The 9827-nt window shown below is 38.7% G+C and overlaps 1 long non-coding RNA gene across 2 annotated transcripts; it reads left to right on the forward strand.

Moving 5' to 3' along the window:
- The first annotated feature begins 7201 nt into the window (after positions 1-7201).
- Positions 7202-7771, forward strand: LOC147358985 (uncharacterized). 2 transcript variants are annotated; one of them, XR_015140129.1, is made up of 2 exons: positions 7202-7420; positions 7525-7771. It is a non-coding gene; the product is annotated as an uncharacterized LOC147358985 (long non-coding RNA). The 2 variants fall into 2 exon arrangements; XR_015140130.1 differs by having other exon boundaries at positions 7209-7291.
- Positions 7772-9827: the final 2056 nt, after the last annotated feature.

A 9827-nucleotide genomic window follows, 5' to 3' on the forward strand; every position in this document is an offset into this window, starting at 1 on the left:
GAGTGCAGTGGGTACAGTGTGAGTGAGTATGCTGCTGCTGCTACTAAGTCTCTTCAGTCGTGTCCGACTCTGTGCGACCCCATAGATGGCAGCCCACCAGGCTCCCCCGTCCCCAGGATTCTCCAGGCAAGAACACTGGAGTGGGTTGCCATTTCCTTCTCCAATGCATGAAAGTGAGAAATGAAAGTGAAGTCGCTCAGTCGTGTTTGACCCTTAGCGAGCCCATGGACTGCAGCCTACCAGGCTCTTCCTTCCATGGGATTTTCCAGGCAAGAGTACTGGAGTGGGGTGCCATTGAGTGAGTGTAGTGATATGGAAATAGTGAGTGTAGTGAGGAAAGGTGAGTGAGTGTAGTGACTGTAGTGTCACAGGACGCGCAGGCTTCTTGTTGTCACCAAGATGATTTGGTTCTGGCACCATTGCTCCCTAGTTTAGCACGGTCACAGAAGCGTGTCCCAAGGTGGGCCTGTAGCGTGTTATATATGTGTTATATCTTATATGTGTGTTTTACTTTGGTGAAATACTCTTACTTGATGCTAGATTAGGGACAAGGATTTTTCTGATTTCTTCTTTTGTAAGAGTATAAATATGGACACATGGTTATGGGACTCTGTATTTTCAAATTATCATATTAATAACATGAAATTATGTTGCCTATATGCATTCTTTAACTTTCAGCATCATTAATAAAACTTAAATGTAAAGGAAGAGCTTATAGAGGCAGGCACAGAAATACAGACATCTCTCCTATGAGATTAGATTGGGCTTTTCATCCTCCTTGAATCCCAACTTTACATATTTCTGCAGAAAAGGAAACATGGACAAGTGCAGCAGGACATGAGTTGCGTCAGACACATTGAATCTAGGGCCTCAGATACTGGCAGGTTCTTAGGTTGCTAACTCTGTACTCTTGAGTTAGGCCCGCAAATGGCCACCAACCTCGCATAGACTCATTTCCTATATGCAAAAAGTCTTTTCAAATAGTTTTGATAAAACATCCTAGGAAGATGTGATTAGTCCAGCTTGTGTCAGCTGTCAGTTCAGAATCAGTTACTGGGACCAAGATTAAGAGATAATTTGGTCAGAACTGGCTAAATCCAGACGCTATAGCTTGGTACAGGAGGCAGGGTGGACCCCAGCTGAGCAGTATGGAATGAAGTTTCTAAGAAAAGAGAAGGTCTGATCGCAGAAGTAGTGGGAGGTGATCTATGCAGAGCAAAAACAACATATGCCCACTGAGTGCTGATTAATAAATGTGTGAGAGTACTCTTTGTCTATATAAAGTCTAGATTATACCAAGATATTCTGAAAGATAAAACAATTTGCTGTGATTTTGTTACATATTCAATTTATATTGTATTCTTGCAATTGAAAGCATTCTAATCGATAGAAATGTACTTTAATGAGATTAACGTTTCCTTTATGATGACGAAATCTTATCACTGGTATATAAGACAAGGCCCTAATATTCACTAGGACAGGGTGACAGGAAGGAAATACTGACTTTATCTAAAGCTTCATCCCATTAAGATGCACATTTAATTATGAAAGGTCTAAAGTATATCCTACGAATACCACGTGACATTATTGTATGTTCTTTCAAAAGATCATCACTCTGAAACCAACATGGTACTGTGGGCCAGCATAGTACAATAAACCAACAATTATGCTTCAAAAACAAACAAACTCTTTAAAAAAAGAGATCAGATTTTCAGTTACCAGAGACAGGGATGGGGTGAGGAGGAACTGGATGAAGACAATTTAAAGGTACAAACTTCTAGTTACAAAATAAATAAGTACTAGGGATGTTATATAACATAATAAATATAATCAGTACTGCTGTATGTTCTATATGAAGGTTTAAGAGGGTAAATCCTAATAGCTCTAATAGCAAGGAAATTTTTTTTCTGTTTCTTTAGTTTTGTGTCTATATGGGATGATAAACGATCATTAAACTTATTGTGATAACCTATCCCCCGGTGGCTCAACAGTAAAGAATCTGCCTGCCATGTAGGAGCTGCAGAAGACGTGAATTTGATCCATGGGTGGGGAAGATCCCCCGGAGGAGGACATGGCAACCCACTCCAGTGTTCTTGCCTAGAGAATCCCGTGGACAGAGGAGCCTGGCAGGCTACAGTCCACGGGGTCGCAGAGTCGGGCATGACTGGAGTGACTTAGCATGCATTCTTGGGTTATGTGAGTCAAATCATTATGCGCTACACCTTAAATTTTTTAAAAAGACTGTAATTCTAATTCTGGGTGTGTTGTTAAAATACAGACTTTGCTAAAATAGTTTTTTTCAATTGGGAATTGTATTTCATGGCTAGGACCTAAAATAGTTTTACCAAAATAGAGACTTGTTTCACAATATCCATTATGGCAAAGCACCATTCTAGAATGGTCTGGGGGCTGCGCAAGGTCAGCATTGTCTCAGGCTCCTTCTATCTCCCTGCCTTGATATTCTTAGCATCCAGCTTCCATCCCCAAGGTAGCTTCATGCTCACAGAGTAACCACTGTGGCTCTAGCCATACTATATAGCAAAAAGAAAACAGTACCAGAATAGATGAGTGCGCCTTCCAGATAGATGGTTTCCTTTTAAAGAGAGTCCGTGAACCTCTCCCGTACAGTAACATTTACTTACATGTAACTGATCACCCCACCAATAATGTGAGTGAGATATATAATAGTTGTATATCTGGAAGGACTGCTGCTCCCAGAATATCTCTATATTTCATTAGTGACTCTGTCACTAATGAAAAATTGCAGAATGAATATTGGTTTCACAGCTAATAGTTTCTGCCATAGCATTTCTAACTCTGACGTGCCTTAAGTTCAAACGCATAACCCACCACAGTGTCTATATATTAAACAGTGGTAGAAGTCAGTAAAAGCCATAAGCTTGCATGTTTTGACAATTTCTGTATGAATCAAGAATATGTCACCATCATCAAGACTGGAGTTTTATCTTGAAATTGTTTCTCAATGTTAATTTTGGACAAAGGAATTTAAACATTAGTTGATTAAGAAACAAGCCATGATAAAATTTGAATGAACCTTGAACATTACAACAGGCAAGTAGTTTAGCAGGCTGAATTTAACATTTTTTAAAATGGAATACACTTTATTTTAAATCAATCTACAAAGAATCATACTTAAGGAATTTCAACAAAAGAAGGTAGCATATGAGTCAGAACAAATGTTAATGCTTACAGAATAAACAGCCCTGTTAGTCAGTGTCTGGCATATTTCCACCTGCTTCCAGAAATGAGGACTTTAGAAGTGGATGATTGCTTCCTTGGCTGGTAGAGCTCTGATGGGTACACTTGTTAACTGATGGGCCAGTTGAGGTTGGTATAAGACATCTCCAAGGGGAGGTACCTAAAATCTAATTTTGCCAGTCAGGAAGGTTAGAGCTTATTCAGTTCCAGGTGGATAAAGGTAAAGGGATCTACAGTTACCTAGGGTTAGTAAGCTGAGAAAAACAGGGCTCCTGAACATGCAGAGTGACATGTGCCTCTGAATCTTCTCTACACTGAGCCGTAATATATTATTTTGAAGATGTGATCATTATTATTAAAATAAGAAGTCAATGGCAGAGAGTTTCCTCAAGTTTTATGTGCCCTTATCATTTTTTGCTTCTATAGGTATATAGATTTATAATAGGATATGTACCTAATTAACTATGTAGCCCTTTGCTAGTCCCTCTGATAAGTGGCCTACTGACCTAGTCAGGCATTATATTTACTTCTCAGAAATTAATATCAATATAGTATCAATATATATCAATATATAATATCAATATAGTATCATATACTACCGTGTGGAAAATAGACAGCCGCTGGGAAGCTGCCGAACAGCACGCAGAGCTCAGCTCGGTGCTCTGTGATGACCTAGCGGGCTGGGATGGGGGGTAGGCAGGAGGGTCAAGAGCGAAGGGATACGTGTATTCAAATAGCTGATTCACGTCATTGTACAATAGAAACTCACACATTGTAAAGTAATTATACTACAGTTGAAAAAAAAGAATAAGAGATGGAAGGCCCACATTTGTTCACATATGCAGTGGCCAGGTCTGTCTCCCAGTATTCACTGGTTACCATGAATGATGAAGGAGTGGCTATTTCAAGGGGCAATTAAAGATGAATATATAATTTTTGTCAACAAAATATATCAGATTTACTATCTTCCAAGTTTTGGTGGTCTCACTAATAGGCTTAAGCAAGCTTACGGACTGCTTCAGAGAACAGTAGTAGGAGGGCAGAGTGCTCATTTCCAAAATTATCAAAGATACTTTCCTGTAGTAATTAGCTAACAGGAGCTGTCTTTACGTAACATATCAAAGCAAAAGTGAAAATAAAAGTATTCATGCAGCAAAAGTTTGAGCAAATTTGGCTAAATGGTTTTCTTGGGAAGTCCTACAATTATTACTAGGAATGTAAACCTTGAGAAAAGTTCAACTGAATTCCAGATTATCTATGTATCAAGATTTAAGTTTTATGTATCACGATCAGGCACAGAGAAAACAGGTTAAAATTACATATATATGTGTGTGTGTGTGCGTGCATACAAACTGTAGCAGGAGGAATGAGAATTTTAAGTAATATATCTCCTTTGGTGGGGGGAGATTAAAAGTGGAAAGAAACTGCAAACCATAATCTGATAAGCGATTAATATAGAAATCCAAAATATAGAAAGAACTCATGTGACTCAGTAGCAAAAATCAAATAACCTAGTTAAAAAATTGGCAAAGAATCTGGATAAACATTTCTCAAAGCAGGTATATAAAAGGCCAACAGGTTCATGAAAAGATGCTCAACATCACTAGCCATTGGGGAAATGCAGATTAAAACCACAATGAGATAACACCTTTTATCTGTTAGAATGCCCATAAACAAAAAGATGTGAGGTAAGAAAAGGGGGCATGGATGCGGAGGAAAGGGAACCTTTGGACACTGTTGATGAGATTATAAATTGCAGCAGCCACTATGGCTAATGATACCTCCATATTATCCTTGAAAAAATTAAAAACAGAATTACATATGAACCAGCAATTCTGCCTCTGAGAACATATTAAAAGGTAATGAAAACATTAACTTGAAAAGATACCCGCACCCCCAAGTTCATAGCAGCATTGTTTACAGTAGCCAAGACATGGAGATAGTCTAAGTGTCCATAGGTGGATAGATGGATAAAGAAAGAAGTTGATGGATAAAGAAAGAAGTTGTGGCATATATATGTATATGCAATATATATGTATACATTATATATATATCCATAATATATGCAGCGAAACATTATTCAGCCCTAAAAAATGAGGACATCCTTCCATTTGTGACAACATGGGTGGATCTTGAAGGCATTACGCTAAGTGAAATGAATCTGAGGGGAAAAGACAAATGTTGTATGATCTCACTTACATGTGAAATCTAAACAAAACTCTGATATAAAAATAGATCAGACTTGTAGTTACTAAAGGTGGTGAAAGGAAGAGAGAGAGGAAGGTGGTCAAAAGACAAGCTTTCAGTTATAAGATGAACAATTACTAGGAATGTAATGTACAACATGACTGTAAGTAATACTGCTGTTTGATATACAAGAATGCAGATAGTTAAATCCTAAGAGCTCTTATCACAAGGAGAAATATTATTTTCCTTTATGTTTTTCTGTTTTCTTTTCTTTTTATTGTATCTATATGAGAAGATGAATGTTAGCTAAATCTATATTGGTAATCACGTAATAATATATATAATTCAAACCATCATGCTGTGTACTTTAAAGAACTGCAAATTAAAACAGTAGCACAAGTTATTTTCACTTGTTAGATTAACAAAAAATGTTTCAGTTCAGTTCAGTTCAGTCACTTAGTCGTGTCCAACTCTGCAACCTCATGAATCGCAGCATGCCAGGCCTCCCTGTCCATCACCAACTCCTGGAGTTCACTCAAACTCATGCCCATCGGTGATGCCATCCAGCCATCTCATCCTCTGTCGTCCCCTTCTCTCCCTGCCCCCAATCCCTCCCAGCATCAGAGTCTTTTCCAATGAGTCAATTCTTCGCATGAAGTGGCCAAAGTACTGGAGTATCAGCTTTAGCATCATTCCTTCCAATGAACACCCAGGACTGATCTTAAGAATGGACTAGTTGGACCTCCTTGCAGTCCAAGGGACTCTCAAGAGTCTTTTCCAACACCACAGTTCAAAAGCATCAATTCTTTGGCGCTCAGCCTTCTTCACAGTCCAACTCTCACATCCATACATGACCACAGGAAAAACCATAGCCTTGACTAGATGGACCTTTGTTGGCAAAGTAATGTCTCTGCTTTTGAACATGCTGTCTAGGTTGGTCATAAATATTGCTACAGGTAAGAAGAAATGGGCAACCTCACACTGTGAAGGTAAAGAGTAAAAGAACGTAGGCTTCTTTTCTTTTTAAACTTCTTTTTCTTATGAAAAATGTCAAATGCACATAAGAATAAAGAGAATACTGTAAAGAAATTCTATGTGTGACACCTAATAAATGTCATAGTAACTCTTTGGTATCACCTAATAACTGCTGATTTCTCTGATTAGCTGAAAAAGTATTTTTAGACCTTGTTAGTTATCAAGAACTAGACAAATTCTGTTAGGTCTGTCTTAACTCTTCTAAATTTCTTAATTTAAGATTATCCTTGCTCTTTCTTCCCTTGTATTGGTATGTAAAAACCAAGTCAACTGTGGGATAGAACATTCCACAATTTTGATTTGTCCTTTATAGTTCCTGTAAATGAGCTTCATTAAGTTTTGGTTCATCAACATTGCAAAATTTTGATTTCTGATTCTATTATCCCTTTGACATTTACTGAGCTAGAATTCTTTCATAAAGAAAAATATTTCCCTTATAAAATAGGGGAAATTCTGTTATTTAAAAATATGATGCCTGTAGATATGCCAGGATGAGTACTCAATATTGCTCCCTTTCTTGCCAATTTTTATTACATGTTATTGGTGCCTAGCGTAAGCTTTCTGAAAGATAATACATACACACACACAAATCGATGGTTAGTTGTATGTGTTATTTTAACTGGGCCATGGGGTGGCCAGATATCATTTAGGCAAATATTATTCTGGGCGTTTCTGGATGAGATTAACATTCGAATGGGTAGACTGAGTAAATCAGATTGCTCTTCCTAATCGGGTTGGGCCTCATCCAATCAGCTGAAGACCCGAGTAGCACAAAAGGGCTGACCTTGCTGTGAGCAGAAGGATTTCGCCATCAAGTAGGATGGACGTTGGCTTTTACCTGCTTTCTAAGGTAAAAGAAACATCAGCTCTTCCTGGGTTTCTGTCTTGTTGGCCTTTGAACTGGCACTGTGCTGTTAATTCTGCAGGTTCTTCAACTTGCTGACTGCCGACCTTGGGCTATGTCAGCTTCCATAATCATGTAAGCTAACTCTTTATAATAAATCTCTTTGGGGCTTGCTTGGTGGTCCAGTGGTCGAGAACCCGCCTGCCAACTGGGGGACATGAGTTTAATTCCTTTTCCAGGAAGATCCTACATGCCGCGGAGCAACTAAACCTGAGCCTTACAACTCCCGAGCCGATGCATCACGACTGCTGGAGCCCACGGGCTTAGAGCGCATGCCTGGCAGTGTGAGAAGCCACCGCAACGAGAAGCCCGCACCGCAGCAAAGAGAGTAGCCAACTTGCTACAACTAAACAAAGCCCATGAGCTGCAACTAGAGAAAGTCCAAGCGCAGCAATGAATAAATAATAATAAATCAATCAAAATAAATAGCTAAAGCTCTTTTTTATATTTCCTTATAATACATAACACATTTCTTTATATATATATTATATATGTGTGTGTCTATGTGTGTTTTTATGTAACGCTTATGTCTTCTAAAATTCATATGTTGAAATCCCAACTCTTAGTGTGATGATATTTAAAGATGGGACCTTTGGGAGGCAATTGGATCATGAGGGCTCCTATGGGTTTAGTACTCCTATAAAAGAGACCCCCAAGAAGCTTCTTCGTCCATTCTACCGTAAGGGGACACAGCAAGAAGTTAGCCATCTATGAACTCAGGGAAGGTTCTCACTGGACACCAAATCTACTAGCATCTTGCTAACAAACTTCCCAGCCTCCAAAACTGTGAGTAATAAACTTCAGTTGTTTGTAAGGCACCCAAACCATGTTATTCTATTATCAAAGTCCAAATAGACTAAGATATATATGCAACACCTTTCTAAGTATAAAAGTGAAAGTGAAGTCGCTCAGTTGTGTCCGACTCTTTGCGACCCCATGGACTGTAGCCTACCAGGCTCCTCTGTCCACGGGATTTTCCAGGCAATAGTACTGGAGTGGGTTGCCCTTTCCTTCTCCAGGGAATCTTCCCGACCCAGGGATCGAACCCGGTTCTCCCGAATTGTAGACAGATGCTTTACCATCTGAGCCAGTATAATGCTGCTCGTTTCTAATTGCCAAATCAGAGTGTTGACGTTACAGTGTGGGGCACTCCTAAGTCTGAGAAACTTGGTTTATTTTAATGATAAAACAAACTTATTACCTGCCAAAGGAACTGGAAATTAACAGAAATCTATTCTTTGTTGTTAAGTCTATTTATTTTGGTGCTCTGGGTCAGGCCTTGAAGATGTAAACAACTTGAATTTTGTGATGTTATCTGAACAAATTAATGCAAAATATTTAACAACAAATCTTATGTTAAATAAAAGTGAGTTCTATTGTTAAATTTGTTGTTCAAAAGTTAGAAGCCTCTTGAGCGCCTACTATTTTTTTAAATGTATTTATTTTGAATTGGAGGATAATTGCTTTACAATATCGTGTTGGTTTCTGCCACATATCAACATGAATCAGCCATGGATAATATGTCCCCTCCCTCTTGAAGCTCTCTCCTACCTCCCACCCCATCCCACCCCTCTACGTTGTCACTGATTTGAGCTCCCAGAGTCATATAGCAAGTTCCCACTGGCTATCTACTTTATATTTGAGAATGTGTATGTTTTCATGGTAGTCTTCCAATTCATCCACTCTCTCCTTCCCCCACTGTTTCCACAAGTCTGTTTTCTATGCCTACATCTCCATTGCTGCCATGCAACTGGTTCATGAGTACCATCTTTCTAGATCCCACATGCATCATTGACATATGTGTCAATATACGATATCTATCTTTCTCTTTCTGACTTTTTATGGTTGAGTATTATCCCATTGTGTATAGGTACCACAGCTTCTTTACCCGTTCCTCTGTGGATGGACATCTAGGTTGCTTCATGTCCTAGCTATTGTAAATAGTGCAGAAATGAACATTGGGGTACATGTGTAATTTTCAGTTATGGTTTTCTCAGGGTATATGCCTAGTAGTGGGATTGTTGGGACATGTGGTAGTTTTATTTCTAGTTTTTTAAGGAATTTGAGCCCCTATTCCACTCCTGGGTGACTGATTTTTATTAGGGCCATGAGTAAGTCTGGTTATCACTGGCGGCAACACAGAAAAGTCCTAAAATTGAGTTAATTGATTTATATGAATTAAAAATATGTGCCACAAAGTACTTTGCAGAGGAAGGATGTCAAATCATAATGCTACAAACAAGATAAAATCACACACTTTACAGAGTGCTTTGTTTCAAGGGAGAACAGCATAGGTTATTAAAAACGGTTTAGTCTTAAAAACAAGCAAGTAAAAAGCAAGCCAAACCATAAGACCTTCACTGAAAGATCATCAGGGTCAACTTGAACTTCATGTTTCCATTATAGCTTGCTAGTCCCTCCCCTTCAGATAATCTGAGGAAATTAGGCCATTCCTGACTGGCTGGCTTAAAATTCCACTTCT

The sequence above is a fragment of the Bos grunniens genome, chromosome 14, assembly GCF_055505025.1.
Source record: "Bos grunniens cultivar Pamir isolate PY7600 chromosome 14, Bosgru_T2T1.0, whole genome shotgun sequence".
Classification (NCBI taxonomy): domain Eukaryota; kingdom Metazoa; phylum Chordata; class Mammalia; order Artiodactyla; family Bovidae; genus Bos; species Bos grunniens.